Source organism: Thunnus thynnus, chromosome 16, assembly GCF_963924715.1.
Source record: "Thunnus thynnus chromosome 16, fThuThy2.1, whole genome shotgun sequence".
NCBI lineage: Eukaryota > Metazoa > Chordata > Actinopteri > Scombriformes > Scombridae > Thunnus > Thunnus thynnus.
The window spans coordinates 25109876-25131083 of NC_089532.1; the positions used below are offsets into that span (position 1 = coordinate 25109876).

At 39.5% G+C, this 21208-nt stretch overlaps 1 long non-coding RNA gene across 1 annotated transcript in view; it reads right to left on the bottom strand.

Moving 5' to 3' along the window:
• The window catches only part of LOC137200055 (uncharacterized), an 88708-nt gene that overhangs the window by 63557 nt on the left and 3943 nt on the right, over positions 1-21208 (bottom strand). Inside the window, exon 2 of the long non-coding RNA XR_010931905.1 lies at positions 8045-8171. This is a non-coding gene — a long non-coding RNA (uncharacterized lncRNA). The remainder of the gene's footprint in view (positions 1-8044; positions 8172-21208) is intronic.

Genomic DNA, 21208 nt, shown 5'->3' on the forward strand with positions numbered 1-21208 from the left:
ATCCTCCTCCACCTCCCTGTGAAGTGTAGCTGAGAGGAGTGGAGTGATCCTTCACGGCACCATCAGTGTCCATTTTGCAGTCTCACCTACTTTTGAACCCTCCAATCAAGTAACTCCTGACTTTAAGTACCACATCCTGTTAGAACTGATCATCTCTGAGCTATTTCAAGTGCCTTAAAGATGATCACACTGCATTGTAGTATGATTCTTTAAGGACTCTGCTATATGGTAGTTTCCATTACCTGGTGGAGCCCACTGGCTTGATAGTCAGAGTGAATTGTACTTTGACTCTCCTTCATTTATTTAGCCTGATATTGTGTCCATGTTAGCTAGCGAGTATCCGTACAGGCAGTAATGCAGAAGCTGTGTTTCTGTGTTGTTTCTAAATAAAGTATGCACATTTAGTTCACTTTATTTTGTCATATTACTAGTTTGTTTAATGAAGTTATATTACAGTAATTAATTTCTCTTTGGCTTGGAGTTACTGACTGCTGAGTTCTCCTCCCTGGTCTGGCAAAAGATGTGGCTGAGAGTGGAGCTTGGTTACATGCAGAGGCCCAAGCCAAGGACCAGACCAAGAGCTCTGACAGCTTGGGGGGGATCAGGGTTTCTTTGTGTTGCGTTTTAGTCATTGTCCATGTTGTCTTCCCCTGTATGTGTTGATTGGTTTGATCAACCAGTATATGTTTCATTCTGTGATGTCTGTTAGTTAACATCTTGCTTTGTTAGCCTTAGCTTTCAGTAGTGTTATGCTTTATTAGCCTATTTTTAAGAGTCTGATAACTTATTTAGCTACTTCCATTTTTTGTATTTGTTCAATCTTTTTGGGAAAATAAAACCCACTTTTGAAATGTAAACCTTGTGCCTTCTCTGCTTTGTCCACAGGGAAGCTAGAAGTAGGGGTGTTGGGGGGGGGGGCTGCAGCACCCCCTGCTGGCGGGGAACTGTAACTGCAAGGCAAAAAAGTTTACTGTACAAATCAATAAAAACAAATTTTTTAGAGTAGCATTTTAGTGAAAGTAGACTATATATCATGGTTGTTCGTTAAATGGTTGAAATCCACCCTTTGTTATTTTTTTATATTTGATTTAATTTTAGAACATTCACTTATATTAGTAACCAGTAATGGTGGGTTAGGTATCACTATCACACTTCACCATGTCTCAAAACAGAATCTCTGATTTCTTTAATAATGGCCCCAAAGCCAAACAGCAAAAACCCTGCCAGACTCCCGGCCGGCAGACCCCCATCACTGCAGCAGCCCTGAGGAGAGATCAGATCAGCAGCCGCAGCTAGTTAATATCAGTGCTAACGTCACTGCTACCCCCCTCCGAATGGCCCTATGGCAGCTAACAGGCAAGTCCCAGCGAATTACTCTGTCACTGAAGAAATGTTTTTTTATTATGTTTCCTGCCACCATGCAGGCTCACTTTGGTCTTGGTGACAATATTTATCTTATGTATGGTTCCACTGTAAATTTCAGATTTCATTGTTTTAAACTTGGTGTGGTGGTGCTGCTGGACGATTCGTTATGTAGCTCGTTCCCTGTCTCTCAGTTTTCTGTCTCACTGTTTACAGGGTGTCTGAACTGATTATATCATTTTGTAAGTTAGGTTATTTCTTGTTTGTGTCACAGATCTGGTAGTGTGACATGCTTCAAATGAGAGCAAGAGGACATCTCTGTAGTGTGGAGTTGTGTTTTGGAGTGATGTCTTCAGTGAATTCAGAGTTATTGTTAATGTTTTCGGTTGCTCTATGTGTACGTGTGTTTGTGTGTGTGCTATAAAGTCCAAGTGCCTTGTTCTATTGCTACCTGTATAGCATGGCTGTGGCTCAGTCAACAATAAATCATCTTCTGAATAGGAATAAACCTGCATTCTGTGTGTAAATTGTCTATAGTTGAATATGGTACTGTGTTGCTTTGACATACAGCATGTTGGTGTTCAGGTTTGCTGTCTGTTGTAGTGTAAAATGTTGTTGGCCATTTAAATTAATACAAAAATCATGAATGTTGCACAGCATTTAAAATTCCATCATTATAGATTTTCTCTCAGCACCCCCACTGACTGACTTCCAGCATCCCTGTTGGTCCAAAACAATATACAAAACACCACAAAGAACATTTAAATAAGAGGTGTGAAACAAAAAAATCAGTCATATACAAACACACACTTGTCAGCCAGTGGGTTACTCAAACATAGATGGGCTGCATATATGGTTCATGTGATGTGAAACCAGTCACATTCCCAGACTGGCAAGGAGGCAAGGGCTGTGCCCAATAATGGACATAGATGACACCATATTAGGTCCACAAGCAGGAGAAATTCATCTATGGGGTGGTATAAAAGTTTTTTTGTAGACAAGGTCTATTCTGAAAAAGAAGTCTAATCCATACGGTACATTTAAAAACAATTAGTAAAATGCTATATTCATCACAGCTATCTTAAAAATGTGTCATGGTTCTGTCCCAGCCTGGCTCTGTGTCCCACCACCAGTCCACCAGATGCCCTCAGGCTTTTCTGCCTGTTTAAGACTGGACTGTGGGAAGAAGGACAGATAAGAGAGGTTACAGATTATATTTAAGGACCACTTGAGATACTGTTGCTTGCTACATTGACTCTCATAGGAACTAAGTGCTAAAGTGAACTGAAACACTAGCTATGTTATTCAAATTGTCTTTTAGTTCAATTTATGTTGTTACATGCAGCCTTATGCAGCCACTCCACTTGACAGACTGATTTATTCATGTTTTTGTCAACAGCAATATATGCTGAAGTTTATTTTGCTGTGTGTGTGTAAGTTGTGTTCATTTGAGTTCTGGGATGGTTTGTGTATGGTTATATAGTGTTTCTTTGGGTTTTTTGGTTTCCATTCTGTGTTCCTGTGCTCTACACCTGCCCTGTATCAAGCCTCATTAGCCCTGCCCTGCTCCCTGTGACTTTCCAGCCTATCAGCTCCTTTCCTGTTTTCCTGTTAAATTTGCACCTCATCCCCTTGTCAGTTTAGATTGTATTTAAGTCCTGTTTTTCAGTTCAGTTTTGTTGGATCCTTTGTTCATTCTGCTCTGCGTTGTTTAGTTTTGTTCTGTTCTGTTCAGTCCAGCTCAGCTCTGGCTGCACTCGAGCCTAAATAAACAAGTTATTCTTCAGCCTTGCTCTGCCCACAGTCTCCTACATTTGGGTCCACCTGCTCCACTTCTCTTAACAAAAATGTAAAAGATGAGACAAAATACGATAAGCAGGAAGAGAAATGAGGTACATAATAGAAACACATCAAAAATGGATTTGGAAATGTTAAAGAACTAATAAAACACCACTATAAAGTCCTCATTCATGCTCCCTGGAAATAAACTTTTGAAATACAAAAAATTCTTTTCTCTTTTCTGAGAAAATTTACATGAATGAATTGCTCAACAGATTTGTTAAGTAAAGAACCAGACTAGGGTTCCACCTGACCTGGCTAATATGCAAATGTAACACACGAAATGATGCATGGATGCACAAAAAAGGCACATCTGTATATCTGAATGAAAAAAAGATTAGCTGTTGACTAGCTAAAAAGCTAACGTAGAAGCATACTTCTGATAAAGGAAACAAATCTTTATCGGAAGATAAACTTTCTGTTTTCAGTAACTTGTAGTCAGACTCATCATATTTATTAATTTTCCATCATCTACAGTCTGGATTTGGAAACCCAGAAGAAGTTTTAATTCTCAGCGAGATGGAAATCAACATCAAGGTCAGGAGGAATTGTTAACTCAGAGCAAAGACCAGCTGACATAAAATGTATCTTTTCATGTGAGTTCAGCGACACAGTAAAGTGCTTTTGAGCTTTACAGATAATTTCATTCTGCCATATCGCCCATGGTGACCTCTTGTGTGCCTGAAGCACTTAGCATTCCCCAGTGACATTTAGGTTAAATCTTTCTTATTAATGGCTCTAAAACTAGTTTAGATGTCAGCAAGAGCAATTCCCTGTAGCGTGCATTTAGACATACTGTAGGGCCGCGGCTTGTTCAGTGGAGCGGTGGAAAAGCTAGCCCACCGGCTTTTCACAGATTTCCCCTCAATCGCATCAACAGCATCACACCTCAGGCACGGATGCCATAACACAGGGCACTATGGAGAGAGAGAGAGAAAATCCCGAGAGTATATTGTGATGTAAGTGTTTCAAACATATAGCTTTCTAAGAAACCTTTTGCTGACTTATTTATGAAGTTATGGTAGGACAAACATATGTCATGAGGTTCACAAATTCAAAAATAGCCACCAGCGAGATTACACTGCAACTAGCAGTGGTGACTGGAGAAAAAACATAAACTCAAAGGTAGGCACAGCATGCATTTTCACAACTTTCATTTGCTTTTTTTCAGTATTTTAGCCTTGGACTAGGAGAGCTTCAGGTGCATCTCAAAAACTAAAAGATTTTTAAAAGCTTTTACTGGCAAGATTTATTCACAGATGTCATTTTTTTCCAGGTTGCAGACCTTGAACTTTGGACTTCATGGGTCTTTTTCTAGAACTTTCTTCATCTAGCTACTTTTCCATGTGTATTGACCACAAAAGTTATGTCACCCTGCAACTGTACAGGCTTGCTCACTTCCATATCCATATATTAGTATGGTCCAAAAGAGAATAACAACCTATTGCCATCCCTTGTTATAACTGTCAATGTCTCAGGTGTGACTAGTTCCATTAATGGCTTGTTTTTGTCTAAAAACATCAATTTGTCACTTCACTCGTGGTAGGGGACACGTTTCAGGGAATCAAAACCATTTCTAGGGAAAGCTATTCCCTCTAACTGTACCTGTGGTGGATATTGTGTTGCAATTCTCTTGTGAATAAAAGGAAAAGAAAGTGACATGAACAAACATATCTTTATCCAGCAAGTTATTTTACTGTTTCAGTATGGTTATGGTTAGACTGTGCAATCGGTGCAAGGGCATCAAACATCTTTTTTTTTCTTTTACAAACATTTATTTATTTATTTACTTTTTTCTTCAGAGTTCAGATCAGGGGACAGTGCTAACATTTTCCTATACACCATGAATGTGTGTCAAATATGAAAAAAAAAAATATATATATATATATATATATATATATATATATATATATATATGTATATATGTGTATATATATATATATTAATGTTGTGTTGATTTCCTTTCTTGACCTTTTAAGATTACTTTTTACTATTTCCTGGCCTCCCTTAGAAAATGCCTTAATTTTATGACTTTTGTTTGTGCTAAAACCGAAATTTTACATGATCATATGAAATTGTAATCCACCTCATGTAGCCCTTTAAATCTTTGTTTTTGGTCATGTTAGATGTACATGTTTAAAATAATGTGTATGATTTATGCATTCCTGGTTCAGTGGTTTAGCCCTTCTGGTAGCCATCATAGTATCATTGTTAGGTACTTTATATTTTATTAGACACTGTGTGTTCTGTTCCATTACTTCCAGGTTCATAGGTGCACTAAGGGATTCTCCATTCTTCCTCATCAGAGAATGGACTCTTGAACCCTCTGTTTATGTGAACTTTCTGTGCTCAGTGCTCAATGGCGGCTATGCGTGGGCACAGTAAACTATCTCATTAAATTCCTGTCTTCAGGATGAGAGCCAGCCATGGTCACTTCATAGGCCTCTACCAAATCCCAGTTAATGTACCTCAGGAACGATGGGGATAGACAGTGGGTAGTCTTCCCTAAAGCCCGGCTGCTTCACTTTGCAATGGTAATGACTTCCCTGACATGTGGATGGATGTGCAGATGTATTGGCTTCAACCACGAATGCTCGCCTCCTCCTTTCACTCCTCCTGAGCTCTGCAGCTCTCAGCAGAGAGACAGAGGGATGGAGACATGTGAAGAGACAGGCATCAAAAGGAACACATCCCACCGCACTGTTTGCTGATCGCGGTATGCACACCAGCACGCCAAATCATACTGCACTGAATCAGTGTGGAGGCCTCACTGTGGAGCGGTTTAAAGTAAACAAACACCACTCGCCTCTAGCAGAGACTGCCGGCGGCTATGTACACCTGGGATGTGCGCCAGCAGCATTCCTCGATGTCCACTGTTGCCTGCTGCTATATTCAAACGACTGAGCCAGTCTACTCCTGACAGTGAGCTGACATACAGGTATTAGCATTTGTTATTCAGCTGCTGGTATTGTATGTACAGTAATGACAAGTCATGCTTGGCTAAATAGAGAACATGTATATGGCATTTCATCTTAAAACCACAGGAAGCCAGAGGGACAATTATTTCATTGACTGGTTTGCTGTTACTACTGTTGTCCTCAAGGTTTTAGGGTAAGGTAAGCCCCTGGCTTAGCACAGTGCGAGTAAGAATTGACCCAATCCATATTTCATAAGGCTGACAGGTACATACCGATCTAATTTTGTCCTTGGAGACACTCGCAAGGCCCTACACGCGATTTATCTGCAGGTCACCTACGGGGCTCCATAGAGGAGATGGATGAAGCGGTAACAGATGACGGCCTGTGACGCGCCAGCAGCCTGAGTTATGAATGTACTTGTCGATAAAGTCCTCCACAGGCTATATGACAATATGTGGTGGAACTGGGTTAGTCACTGTAAACAGCCATAACTGACCATGAACACCAAGTCAAGATGAAGGGAGCCCCCTGTTTGAAGACAGATGGAAATGGGGGCAGATTTATTCCCCACCATAGTGAATTGGGTGGTCATATTTGAGCCACTTGTCAAGAAGATAGGATGCAATGACAAGGAAATGTGTGATGCACATTTACGTGTGAGGGACAGCAGCCATTTCTTTTGCATTAGCAAGGAACTTGCAAGGCCTTGTAAAAATGATGCAATTTTCTGTCACGCCTCTGTGGAACAACCACTCTTTGAAATTAAGGTATATATTTGAGCTGGCGAAGACGGAGGATGAGACACTTCAATCTGTTTTGCCTCATGCAAAAATGCACTCAGACATGAGAAAGTGTTATCTGGAGCGAGCTGGCTCCTGACTTCAGTATTATCATTTCATGCGCCTCTTAGAGTGCTCAAGCTTCAGAGGCATTATGGAGTCAGATGGAGGTTTTCTCTTACAGATGGAGGTTCTGTGTTAATATAGGGATCAACAGCGTGAGATTACCCCTGGTTACCGTCCACTTTGATTTCCTTGAAACCTGCAACAAAATTGTGGTCAATCAATGCAGTGTAATGCAATGTGAGAAAAATCAATTTGTTCTCAATTACATTGCAATCAGCACCATCAAAGCATCCCATCTCTTCCTTCCTCAGAGAATTTGAGTACCAGAGAGGATCAGATTATAGTAGTTAAATAACTTGGACAAAATATGGCCCTGTTGCTCTAAAAATGAGAAGTCTTTAAATGAAAATTCACAATAACAAATTAACTCACAGGTGGGGGCAGCTGTTATTTCAGCAAGACCCCAGAATCAGTGAGATTTTAAGGTGTTCTGATCAAATTAGACCCTTCATTCAAAGTTTTTTTTGGACAACGTGTCTCATAAGACAAGAACTCTATAGAGACGGATACTCCTAAATAAAAGATAATAAGGCCTGTTAAATCAGGATTATCCCTCTAATCTGTTTTGTACTGGCCAGGGCAAGCAGTGTCCTCTCAGCTGAAAGGGCTGCCTGCATACACCACTCGTGCTGCACTGCCACCTAGCAGCCAAACCAAAAACACTTGAGTCAAATCATTTTTTAGGTCATTGCAGGCATTCGTGCACTTTGTCTAAGCTATGACTGCTGTGAGCAGAAGAATGTGTGGAAAAACCAGCTCTCTCATCGCTGAAGAATATGATAATGAAGCTGTCTCTATCTGTCTCTCTTTTCTTCTATCCTTACCTTTTTTGTCTAAATTGGCCTCTCTCACTCTCTGTATTTGACACACACACACACACACACCTACACACACACACAGACACACAATATGCAATCAGTGGAATTCCCCTTCAGGGATTACACTGGTATGCTAATTAAGTATGCAGAAAAGATCAAGTGGGCAACACGCCCACTTTGTGTGAGCTCCGCTCTGACTCACCAGTCATGCTGTGTGACCAAAGGCAGCGAGGTGGCTGGTGGGGGTGTTGGAGTGTGGGGGTGGGCCTGGGTTGCTCTCCCTGGAGGACAACATTGTTACCTTTTCCAGTCCATCAGTGGCGGCTGCCCTGGGGAAACAGTCGATACCAAATGTTTGGGCACTTAGTCACTGTTGTCAGCTGTCAGATACAGCAGATTAGACTTCACTTGGCTGCACATGGCTGACAAATCATCGGAATTGGTTACGGGTGAAAGTGCCACATGTGTACCGCTGCAGGTGGGTGGCAGGGTGGACAGACGGAAGGAAGGCGGTCAGATAATAAGTGTTACTGATCGTTAACATCCAAATCACCCCTGGCTTCAAAGCTTTACTGTAGGGTTGCAGGGAAACAAGCAGGGCACCGCTGCGTAACCTGGTGAGGCACAACATGCATGAAAATGATCAACTAAACACCAGGTCATCCATTCATCCTACTGCTAAATCAATTAACTAGTTTGAATCAATTGATTCAAAAAAGCTGAGAAAAAAGGCTCTATCAAGGGAGAAATTGGAACTGGTGCATTGCTATGATCATACTTATTTTCCCATACTTATACTAAAGCTGCACTAATCAGTATTTTTATATTAACAGTGGGTCATAACTACATGAAGAATAATGGCTTTTATGCCCTCATCTACAGTACCATTTGTAGAAATGATATGGATGTTGTTGCTTTTATATAGGATGAAAAAAAGATCCCCAATTATGATGAATAATAGTATTTTTATTCTCCTTTACCTTTTGTCTTTTTTTCCATTTTAAGTATGATATTTTACGGATTTTTTAATCTTATTAGCTAGATGGTCATTTCAGTTTCCTCAAGTACCAAATGTCTTCTGTCCTCTAATGGGATAAATCTATTAAGCATTCATGTGTTGTTGTTTTTTTTATAGTTGCCTGATGAAAGTTATTTGGAGGGAATTATGAAATAAATCACCCATAAGTGAGACAGTGTGCACGATTTTTCAGTTTTCCATACATAATCATAAACAGACAATAATTAGCATCCCGAGCAAGGAATTCTCTTTCTAGACCACAGTTGGTCCACAGGGTCAACAAGCTGTTGGTGCTTCCTTTAAACAGCTACAGAATTGAACACAAGCCCTCCAGATTGGGGAAGACCCCACTCACCAGTAGGCCATCTTGAAACAAAGGGCTTAATAAAACGTTGGACTCACAGTTGGTTCCAAGCTCAACCAAGCAAGATTGTGCTTTTCAAACTGAGCTCACTAACTGAAGGTCTGTCTGCTTTCAGAGCAGCTCCAAGCTTGTGATGACAGGTAATTGCGATAGCTTTTAGAACTGGAGCCTGTGAGTGTATGACAGTTGTTCATAACGTGTGCTTGTATGAGTGTCAGTTAAAGCATGTGTGTTTTTAGGTTTGTCAGAGTGTGAGAAAGGGGTGAATATAAAAAGGGTAGAAAAAAAACTTGACTGGAATCCCAAGCTGTGGACAGTTTCTCTGGATAATGTGATGCTGAAATGGTCTGCATTAGGTATTTGGGGCACATCTGTGTCTGCATAGACCAATGGGCCAGGTGCCTCATTCAGCCCCTCCGTTTGATCCATCCCTTCATTGCTGTCCAAACCGGAACAGCCAAAGTTGACATTTGCATACTTTGCACTGAGCTACTCTGCGAACAAAGTCAAAATACCAAAACCAGGAGGCAGCCCCCACAATTTACATGACCTACTTACATCAGGTAACCAACGGTCCTGAGGAGCATGTGTTGTATTTAAAAGTGGAATTACAGACCATTGTGTGTGTAATTGCATATATTTCCTCCCATCACTTTTCTTTTCCACACACAAAAGAAAGAGGCCATCTGTTGATTTCCTGAAAAGCAGCAGCACATTTAATTTTGTCATATAAAGAAACTAGTCCCACATTTGTTGGCCACATTCATATTTTAGTACAGTCATTAACATGGTCATTCGAACACATTAAAGTAATTAGGTTTACAATCATACAGCTCTCTGTCAAAGCAGAGACACAACTGACAACCTAAGACAATTACAGTAATGTAATTCATATACAGCAGGGACATGAATATTCATAAATTGTTTTCAGTGTTCAGACAAAAAGCATTATTTGTGCAAATTTAACCACTGGACTTTTAGTTCAGTCAGTGTTTATTTCACCACAAACAGCCAAGATACCAACTGCACAGACATTAGCTAGCTCACAACACACCGTCCTTGTGTGTACAGTTTCCTCTCATCGCTGTATGTTTATGAAGTGGATTCAACTTGAGCTAAAAAGCTAACATTCTTTTAGCTTAAGTTGAAACATTTTTAACTCACATAAACGTGTCTTGGCCTCAGTTTGTTCCACCTGAGGCGTATTCCCATGTAGTCGCGCCCACTCGCGTCTTTGTTTTACTTTTTATGCAATTGCATCAGAGGGGAACCCTTAGGGCCAAATATATCAGCATTTTAAATGTTATATTTAATCTCTTTCATTTAATAATTATTCTCTTCAAATTCAAATTTTAGCCTCATTTTCTATCAACTTTGCTTAAGAAATTAAAGGGTTACTGTCCTTAAACCATAAAAATACTTATCCAATCAGATTTTTTTGTTTTTGTTGTCTCTAGGCAGAGAAAAGGTTAGCTGGCTCACTCACTGGTTTGGACTTAATAACGGAGACAGAAAGCCATAGCCCCCACAGAAAGTGACGGGTGAATTAACCAATCATATTTTCATTAGGGTGGGACCATCTCCTTAGGCCTTCTCGAAGGCCAGAGCTATCTGGCTTGCAGCTTAGCGCACCACACTTGCTATATTTATGTTCGTTACGTCTTAATTCAAGGCTCCCTTGTCATGGTGTTGTTAGTTCACTTAGTAGTGCATTTATTAAAGCTCTAAAGGCAGACCAAATACATTTGGAAACAAATGTATTTTTCTTTCATTTGTACATGAATAATAACAGCACACATGACTGTTTGTAGTTTTGTTTGTTTGAGAGATTGTTTGTGATTGCTCAGATTAATAAATGTATTCTTTGATTATGAAACAGTAGTCTTATATTGTTGTTATTTAGCCTTTCTGAGGCTATTGCATGGTTAAATCAATAGCCTGGCAATTTTTAACAGCTCCCTCAGTCACTTCATCCTGGCGCCAGGCCTCAGAGAGACAAAGGCTATTTTGATATCCATTGACAAGAATGATGTATATTCTGGGTGGCCAGTTTTATATTTGCAGTGTATGGTGTTCATTTTGTAGCCTAAATGATCTCTGTCTTTTTTGTGACTTGTTTACACCGAGTAGACGCCCGAGGTTAAAATGGTTACTATGCCTATTCTTGTTTACCTTACGTCATGGTTAAGTGTTCATACCACTGTGTCATTTAGCATCTTCAGTTCAGTAGTATGTTCAATCTATGCTGATTTAAGCTATTAAATCTTCAGCTCAGTACATAAATAGGCCAATACAAGCACTGTTATAAGCTCAGCAGGCAACTGTTTGCAACAGAGTTATCAGATTATGATTGCTTTGTGGGTTTTTAATAAGGTTTTTACAAGGACGTAAAGTACTGTGAATCATGGCTGAGCTGACAACAGTGCTCTCAGTCACTAGTGAAGGGAGCTCCAATTCTAAAAGCTACTGATTTGAGCAGTGACAATGGTGATTTAGTATAGTCAGTTCAGTTTGAAAATTCTGTTTGTTTTCATACATGTGCTGAACAACTCTACAAGAAATACCTACATCACCTAATTCCTCCTAAAACCTGATTTTTTTATGTGACTGTGCAGCGTTTAGACAGACAGCATGTGGTTGAAAATGTTTCAACTTGAGCAAAAAAAAGTGTGTGTATCGCATGGCTTTTATGGATGTACTTCATCAACGTAGAGAGAGGAGAGACAAAAGGAGAGAGACTGGAGGGAAATAACAGAAAAAAAACTGAACATAAATACACAGAAACACTCACGCAGACAGGGTTGGTCTGTGTGTTGCTAGCTAGCTTATAGCTAATGTACAGCTGGTATTTTGGCTATTTGGGGAGAATAAACACAAACGGTTCTGTGGTCAAACTCGCAAGAGTAACGCAAGGCAAAAATTCACTTCACATTCTGTCTGAACACACCATTAGAGAAGCTAAGAACTCTGGAGAAAGCCAGACTAGCTCTTTTTCCTCTCTCTTCTGGTCTTTATGCTAAGCTGGACTAATCGCCTCCTGGCTCCAGCTTCTTACTTTTTGCACAAAAATGAGGGTGGTACTGATCTTTTTATCATATTTTCTGAAAGTAAGCTAATCAGCACATTACCCAAGTATGAGAAAGTGTATGTATACAGTACATGTAGTGTATTGCAGAACGTTTATATATTTCAAACATTATGCATACAAAATAGGGAACACTGACACCCATTTGAAACCCACTGTATTATATGGAACATCTCCACTCAAAATAATGAAGTTTCTAAAGTTATGCACTATACAAAAAAAAGCAAATGGATTTCTCATCCCCTGCCTCTCTCGACTTTTTCAGTCTAACAGACTTTCTGTTATTTCTTTTATTCTTTGATTTCTCTCACAGTCTTTCAGGCTTCCCGTCGCTGTCTTGCTCATGTGCTAGGGTATGATTGAGCAATGTTCTCTCCTCTGCAACACTAACACACACGCATACACACACACACACACACACACACACACACAAACACACACACAGACACCCCCCAGCCCATTTCCTGTAATGTTCAGCTCATGCATCACCTGCATATCAATTAGAGTTCAGGTCCCACATGGCTCATATTCAGGACTGAAAACCAGCAGGGCTCCAGGCACATCAGCGCCCTGGAGTTGAGATCTACCCTCGCTCCTTCTCCTTCTAGAGAGTGCACTTAACAGCCGGCATAGGGTTTCTCTGCAGCCCCCAGTTGGTGCCCAACGTAGGGCACTGATTTTTGTCACAGCTTAGTCATCTAGGAGACTGTGCTCTAAAGCTTGTTCTCTTTTTTTTGAGGGGTACACTGTTAGCCCTGATCTAGAAGACCATCCCACTGGTCCTTGAGAGTGAAAGCCCAGTGATTGGAGTGGCTAGTGTGAAGAGGATGGCTTGACGTTAAAGCTGTTGAAGTAATCATCACCGGCACTCATGCACCTGGACTCAAAATCAACAGATATTTTTGGTTTGGCTGAGGTCATACTTCCTGTTGTGCAGCCGTCATTGATCATTATCATTTATCGTTGAATTCAGCTCAAAGTACAGTTCAGTCTGAGAGGTCCTGAAATGTCCTCTGAGGATAAACCCTAATTTATTGTACATAAGAAAGTGGCCCTTTCTCTCCCTCATTTAGCTTTCTTTTCCTCTTCTGATCCGTAGGACAGGGTTTATATGTTTGTGGATCAGAGAATGGCTATATTTCTAGACCATTGGCATGGCTCTGCGATGGCAAGGTCAGTCCACCACTTCGGTCAATAGGTTTTGGTACTGATTTCCATAAAATTATGTAAAGACATTTATTGTTCTCAGAGGATGAAGCCTACTGACTTTTTCTCCAGCATGACTATGAGGTTGACATTTTTGGTTTTGTGCAAAATGCCTCGACAACTATTGGATGGATTGCGGAGAAATTTGGTATATTCATGTTCCCCTCAGCATTTATTGTAGTAACTTTGGTGATCCCTTAACATTTCATTTCTAGTGCCATCCTCAGGTCAGAATTTTACATCACATAAAAACTCATGACATCCCTTCAGCCTTGGTTGTGCTTTGTGTTTAATGCAAGTATTAGCATGCTAACATGCTAAACTAAGATGGTGAACATGGTAAATATTATACCTGCTAAACATCATTATGTTGGCTATGTCAAAGTGCTCAAAGCACCACTGTTCCGATGGATAGCCTCAAACAGCTGCTAGCATGCCTGTAGGCAATTTAGTTTTCTGGTGTATAATGAGACAGCTTCACAGAGCAAGCACAGCTATAGACTTATAAATGGCCTTAATCTTGATCACCTTAATTAAGGCTTCTGTGGCAACATACTCCATACAACATGTGTCTTAGCTGACGCTAGCACTATGTGTTTATAGCATACAAGAGTTCATAGTTTCTTGATGTTTAATTATACTAAAAGTGTATTCTCTGTAAGACAATATTTCATTCCTTGTACTAATCTTGCCTTTTCTTTGCATTATATGGCAATTTATAGTTTTTTGAAGTTGGCAATATTGTTCTCATAACTTTCATGCCAATAAAGCCCATTGAATTGAACTGAAGTGAAATGAAATTGTCAAAACAATGTGAAATTCTTCACAACATTGTGTTAACTGTGCACAACAGAATGAGCATTTCTCATTTCTCATTCATTTGGTTACCATTTTCAAATGTTTTAGCACATTTAGGCAAATGATTAAGTACAATTGTCTACAATTTGAACAATTATTGGCTCTATATGTCTTTGTGATCAAAATAGATTATTTTCAGTTGAATAGTTCTCAAAAATATGTTAGAATTCTTTCATTGTGTAAGTCATCACATGCACGATTGTCCTAATTGTCAAAATCTGCCAAGCCCATGTTTCATAAATTGCATTGATATAGAGTGGTTGTAAAGTCTGCTAACTTGATAAATTTGTCATCAGATGAAACTCAAACTTCACTTAAGAATGGGAAGTTTCTCACATCTTACACCAACCAGTGGCATGTGCTGTCCAGTCAGCTTACAAGTATAAGTCATGAGTATGGGTATTTTAAAACACATTTATAGAGCTTGAGGGCAACAAAGTTACTACAATTTGTGAAAATGGAGGAGCCTGCTCAGATGAACACTGGACGGGGGCAACGGAGGTGTAAAGTGGAGGGATAAAGTATACGATCATCGACCACAAAATCAAATGTCTTTGCTTGCCTCAATGGATGCCACTTGTGATGACATAATAGCAGAAGTGTGCAGTATATAAAATGATTCTTCCCTTGTTGCGTTGCAATGGAGAGCATTAGGTGAGAGGTCAATGAGAATCTGTGGCCAATCATTCCCAGCACTGTAACTTTATTTTGTTACTATACTACTGCATATAGTAGTAGTATAGTACTGCATGTTTTGTTTCATTTTTTTCTGTTTACTATATTGTATGTGTTGTCTGACCATTGCAGGAAAACACATTTTTCTTTCCTCACATTACATGCAAATCTAAGTACTCTTTTGCTTTACAAAGTGGAATGTAAAACCTTGTACTCTTGAAATCAGCGTCTGAAGAGTCACTTTGATACACAGTAGCAGTCAGTTAGCTTCCGAAAACTAACAGTCTGGTACAGAGGGCATTCAGTGTCAGTGAAAACATGTAGGACAAAACACACTTCCAGAGTGCACTGTCATTTTGACAAAACATCTAAACCTTTTGACCACCTTTGTTTTACACAATGTGAAAGAAACGTGTCATTTTGGTGGCAATGACTCATTCGTTGACACAATAGCTTACTTTTGAAACATGAATTAAAGGTTTTAGGTGAGTTACAGCCTTTTGCAGGTTAACTAGTGTTTTGCTGCACAAATGAGCTGTTTTGGGAAATGTACGTTCAGCGCTGTGAACTTTAAAAATGTTTCGAGAAATGTGCCAAAGCAATTGAGAAAAAACTGTAATTGGCAAGCTCTCAGATCCTAATCAGAATCAGAGTCTTAATTAGTGCTTGATTAAAGGCAGGTGCGCTGGGAAGGTCAATCAGTAAGAAATACGGATAATGCTAATATGTTGTCTGCTACAGATGCCTAGTTAGAGTGATTACGCTCTAGGCTATTACGCTATCCAATTAATTGCGTTTTTAGGTCCAATTAAATGAAACATCTAACTGTAAGTCTAAGAGTATTTATAATGAATTCACCTACTGTATAAAGTTAGAAACACACCACTGCTGCTGCTGCTGCTGTGTGTGAGAGGTTTCCAATTAACGTGAACATGGCTTTAGTGGTTCACATTAAATATATCAAGGTTAGGTATAACTAATAATTTGAAAATAATATGTTAATGTATTAAGTATGCTATTTGTGATACTGCAGGCTTCACACTCAATTAAGTCTTGTGTAAACTTGCTTAATTTGGCGTGACCAATTTATGCTTTACCAACCAAAAAGCTCAGCAGTGGGGCTCAAAGTGGTTTATAGTTCTGTTCCACAATATCACATGCACAATAAAGTTAGTGTTTCATTAAGGGGACTGAATGATTAAGTGGCTTTTATTGGCAGCAAGTAGCAGCTAAAAGCATTATATCACTGACCTGTAATGGCATCCCTACCAACAGACAACATTGGTTTCTTCTAACCATGAAGGTCAGGTTTCCCAAACATTAATCAAGCAGTCTTGTTTGCCTCCACCATACCTTATCCACAGGGGCATAGATGCTTTACAACATAGTACACAAAATTGTGAGTAGTTACCATGGAATGGATAAGGAACAAATCAGAAACTAATCTACAATACATGCCTAATTAATGTTGTTCTGTTCACTTCTTCAGTCAGGATTCCATTTGTAGCCTATAAGCCTCTTTGTATCTAAATGTAAATACTAATGGGAAGTAGTTGGCGTTGTTCCAACATCATGACATTGTATATGACAAGTGCATGGCCAAGAAAGAGATAGCAACAGAAATTTTTCACACCTGACTATGGCCCGTCACAGGTACTAACGTCCCACAGATTGAATAAGATAACCGAAGCATTAACTTATCACACATTGCATCACATTGCACCTATCACATCGCACACGGTCTCTATTGCAACGGAGGAGCAAAAACCCCAGCAAACCCTTGAGAAGAGATACACAATGAAATCCAGAAATAGTTTTTTTCTGAAATGCTGATGCCAGATACATGTTAAATAATGGCGAGATTAAGCAGCTGCAAAAATGTAAGCAGTCCAACACTCTTCAACCACTGGTATGGTCTTGTGGGACAGACCAGGAGTCAAAGCAGTGTCAACAAATGGACAACCTTGAAGCTGATGATTATGGCAAGAAGGTGGGCCATCATATGGATCCAAGATGATGACAGGAAATACAGGCACCTTGTCTGCTCCCAAACTGGTGGTGATGTAATGAAGGCTGTCAACAAAGTTCTCCAACTAGCTAGCACCTGACTGACTAGGGCAGGTTGCAATAGCCTCTCTGTTTTCTCTCCCCTGTTTTGTTGACTTCCCCCTGACATTTTGTTCACCATTGCACACCATTTAGTTCAATAAAGAGTTATTAAAGAGGGAAAGCAAAGCTCTCCAGGAAAAAAAAAAACAATTTATGCAGATTTATTTCACCCAAGTGAATCAATTTTGCTGTTTTAAATCCTGGTGTGACCAGGCCTGTAGTGTCAACCCTTCTGGTCACCTCTCCTTGCCTGCCTGCCTTGCTTCCTTTTCATTATTTGCCTGTTTGAGGTGAGGTGACTCACAGTTCATGCACAACACAATTAATCTGGCAGTGTAACAGTCTGTCAGTAAAATGGTCCTATGAATTGAGATGAATTCACAATCTTGATCAAGTACTGTACAACCCTCCACCTCCCCATCAACACATGATCAACAGATTGTCACAGGAGATTCAACCAAAGAGATTCTATCTTCCACCTACTGGCTCTTCACCACCAGCAGCTTCTTAGCTGAAGGAGGTAATCCTCTTTATCTTCATGGGCATTTTAGGAAAACACAAGGTGAGAATGGAGACTCAACAGTATAGGTACACATTTCCAATTGATCTTTCTTATTGAAATGAGAGATATCATGGAGAGAATACTTGGTTCTGCTAATTATAACTGATGATTATATACCCGATATTAATTAATGTACGTATTACTGGTACAATTTGAAAAAAAGACAAGTGACTATCTGCTGCCACCCATAAACTTTATGAAAGAGTTTTTTTTATTCACGAGTTTACATTTAAAAGAGTGTGAAATGCTGCAGGAATTCAGTTTTCTCTCTGTTTGACGTTACATTTTTCAGTAGTTTTGTAGAGTTTTGGGCTACAGGGAGCTGACAGCAGAGGGCAGGAGAAAAGCAAACCAAGGCAACTCACACAGACCTCCCATGGTGACACTATCACTACAAAGGGAGTACAAGTTTCCTTTAATGTTTCAATATAGATTCTAAAGCATCCACATTCTGTTTGATTGCAATATCGACATATGTTGCAGTTTTATGTTTAACCCCTTAATATGTGGTTTCCCCTTCCATTTATATATTTATTTCCATCTCAAGTGGCTTTATAGTGGGAAAAACCCTCTCATTCCACAATGTCTGACAACACCATGTGCTGTATATTATGTATCAGTTTATTTTAACTCCTCATTGAAGCCATACAATGTTTGAAATACTCAATCTCAACACTTCATGTTTTTTAAGGCAGCTTATGATGTCTTGTGCATCATTTTTATACGCTTGTCTCCTAAAGTATAATCTCAAACTGTTAAGTAACCAGCTAACACATTAGGACAGTAGAAAACAGAGGTAACTTCAATGAGCTACTCCATTTTTAACCTCTTCCACTCAGGGGGCAGGAGTGCATAGTGCATAGACCAGTTTTTTTGGGGGGACAGGGGATCTTTAGGGGGATATAGCAGGTCAACAGTATATGCCACATAGAAGTGGTATACATCATCTGAGAGCTGGAAACCTGAAGATTAATTTAAGAAGCTCAGCGCTGTGTATCAAGTTTTTCTAGTAATAAATATGAAATAACTGTTTTGTTAGGCACCTATTCAAATTTTGAAAGTTTGGAGTGTATAAAGGCTTAGAACATTGTGATGGGAGTATATGATGGCCATTCCCATGCTCAATTATGTTTCATAAATTGTTGCAGCAATTTTTGGGTTGATACCATTTGTTACACAGATTTGATGCCAAATTTAACCATTTTTGACCACTCAAGAATTGATAAAAATAGTCAAAAATCCTTCCAAAATACAACATTAAAACACCAAGACCTTGAGGAACACCACAGAAAAATTCGGTCTGTGATTTGGTATCAAAAACTTTTGACATTTAGAGATTTCTGTAAGAATTACATCTTTCAGTAATTGGATGGTGAGCACTTCTGTTCTGGAAATTGCTCAGAAACTCCCTTATTTGCAATATACCTAGGAAAGCCATACATCCTCTGAATGCCCCCAGTTTCATGAGGCTGTGATTATCCTAGAGGTTGCAATAGGTCATTTTCTACAGTGAGGTCAAGTTTCAAAAAATGGTCTCACTACAATGAAATGGCTACTATGGGGACTAACATCGTCACTCATGAATACAATTGGGCTCAATGAATCCACAAGAGTCTCGGCTTTCCAGTCATACCAAATGTATGCAATTCCAAGACTGTTTAGGGACCCCAGTATGCAGAAATATTCAAATACACCATTTTAAGAATAGAATGTATAACTACATTAATATTACATGCAAAAAACTGCATGGTATTTGCCCAAAACTGCATGGGATTAGCATAAAGTGGGCATATCTGTGATGGGGAGACTTGTGGGTAACTATAGAACCCATTCTCATTCAGATATCTTGAGGTGCCTCGCCAAAATTTAGACTAACTTTGGAGCATTATTTAGCCCCCTTCCCGACAAGCTAGCATGACATGGTTGGTACCAATGGATCCCTTAGGTCGCCTAGTTTCATATGATACTAGTATCTGCTAGGTTTAAGACTGAGCCCGCTACAGCCTCTGAAAGACAATAATGTCACCCACGGACGCTGGCGTCCTCGGGGAGTGGAAGAGGTTGAAACACAGTCGGTGATGTCATGTATTGTGTAGTTACATTGAAGTGTTCCTTCTCTTCAAGTGCTGTTAACTGTTGCTCATTTAAGTTACTTTTGTTTTCTACTGTCTTAATGTGTTAGCTGCTTACTTTTGCTGTTGGTACATTTCTCATTCCTAAAAATTGAAATACAGATAAAAAAAGAAAGACAGAGGACATATTATCATGGACGTATTCTAGTGCCACAAATATGACTTAACCAATTCAATTTTAAGGAAAAATCCAAGAGCAAAGCAGAAATCTGAGAACAGATGTTTTGCACAAAAGCAGCCTGAGTGCGAGGAGAAGGGCTGAAGCTGAAGCAGGAAATCTGTGCAAGCAACAATATATCTGAGTGCAAGCACACAGTTTGAGCAGAAGCAGAGTAAATCTAAGCGCAAACAGGGGCTATTTGAGTGCGAAAGCAGGGTTTTGAGGGAAAGGATTACAAAATCTAAATGTGAAATCAATAAATCATGCTCTCAAATTGAAACACCACACTCTTGAATAAAGATAGGAAAAAAGCCCCATACACAGAAGCCTCAGTATGCATCACTTACATGCTGGCACTGATTATTTTATTCATTATAGATCATGTATCAGCATGAACATGAGCCTTGTATTTACATCGTTATCTACAGTAGATTTATGAAAAATCATGACACATTTCATGCAAACTATGAAAAAGAAGATTCTGGCTCTTGGTTGGGGGGCAAAAGTTTTTGTTTGGGGGCCAGATTTGGCTCTTGAACCACTATTTCCCGATCTTTGATATAGTCTGTTGACATCTATTAAAGGAAGACACCCTAGAAACATAAATGTTTTAATGTCTTGGATCTTACAGTGAACAATGTTACAAAGAAACGTCATTGGAGAGAAGGGCCATATGATAGTTCATATCTTTAAACCTTATACAGCTTTTAAATTTACTGATTGTGTTTCATGGGAGCTTGGAGCTGTATAAGTGGTCATACAGGATACTGACTGGAGGGGTCAGAAACATATCATCCCCACTGTCTCCTGCTTTCAACAGCAAAAGTCTGTTCATGTCGTTTAAATGTAATCAAATGGTTAGACGATGCTCCTAAGAGCTGTTTTAGAATTTTATGATGTAAAGAAACAAATAAGTAATGAGGGGGCCATTATCATCCCATCATTCTAGAACCCTCTGTATGTGACAATATCATTCTAGGTGAAATCTGGTCCCAGTCATTTGCATTCAACATCTCGAACTGACAAGTATTTCTGTCACTGGTAAATGCAACTCTCAACAACTGAAAAACAGCTACAACTTTACCAACAGCAAGAACTTCAGCTATAATATCTACAATACAGATATAACTACGACTATAAGTCCAAGACTGCAACACGTCTCTTACTCCAACTGCAACAGTACTGCAGTTGTATGAG